Source organism: Colobus angolensis, unplaced genomic scaffold (assembly GCF_000951035.1).
Source record: "Colobus angolensis palliatus isolate OR3802 unplaced genomic scaffold, Cang.pa_1.0 Scaffold56, whole genome shotgun sequence".
NCBI lineage: Eukaryota > Metazoa > Chordata > Mammalia > Primates > Cercopithecidae > Colobus > Colobus angolensis.
In genome coordinates, this window is record NW_012119154.1 from 12858111 (window position 1) to 12859216 (window position 1106).

A 1106-nucleotide genomic window follows, 5' to 3' on the forward strand; every position below is an offset into this window, starting at 1 on the left:
TAGAGTTGCTTTCATTTGTTTTTTTTATTGGCTCTAGGGTTTTTTATTTCATCTTCTAGATAAAGAGTTTTCTTCCCTGATAATTATAATAAAAGATCTGAAATGGAGCCTCATTGATCTGACTTGAGTCATATACTCTACCTTAATCATTATTCATTAGTTTATCAATTTATTTGCTAGTTACTATTTGAGCTCTACTGTGTGATAGGCACTGTTCTAAACATTTGTGATACAAAGATGAACATATATACACAAACATAAACATATAAAATAGCTACTTTTATAAAGCATTCATTCTCATGAAACAGTCAATACAGTAATGCATGAATAAAAAATATAATATTCTGTCATTCTTGTCATGTTACAAAGAAAAATAAAGCAGGGAAAGAGAATAGAGTGTCATAGGTGGCTACTTTATATAGGGTGATCACTGAGGTCTTTTCTGATAAGAGAATTCTTTTGGGAGAAAACGGATGATGTGAAAAAAGCAGTAAGTTTAAGATGTGTACTTGTTGCATCTCAGAAATAGCAAGGAGACCAGTATGGCCAGGTCAAGATGATCTAGAAGGAGAGTAGTAACGTATAAGGATGGGAAAGTAGCTAGTGTCACATTTAATTTTAAGTGAGCTGGAAATCTTGGAGGATTGTGAACAGTAGGGTGATAAGATAATTATCTAACTTATGTCTTCCAAAGATATTGCTGCTAGATAGAGAATAAACAGTAGGACCACAGTGAGAACGGTGCCACTCTGGGTTTTTATAACAAAGTAGCCCTGAGACACAGACTGTGTCTTACTCATCTCTTTGTACCGTTTCTGTTTGGATCAAGATTTGACACATATTAAACACAAATGTTTCATTGCAGAGTGAGTAGTTTCACCAATAACATTTCAGTAAAATTGCTTTGCTTCCAATATCTTATGAAGAACTAAAATAGCAAAGTGGCTGCATTCAGACTCATTTTTCACTTTATTCTTTTTAAATAAAAAGTCACATCAATGGAAAATGTCCTTACTTCTGTAATATGGAATTCTCAATGCTGAGTCCATATTATTCCATTACTTCTGTAATATGGAATTCTCAATGCTGAGTCCATATTATTCCAT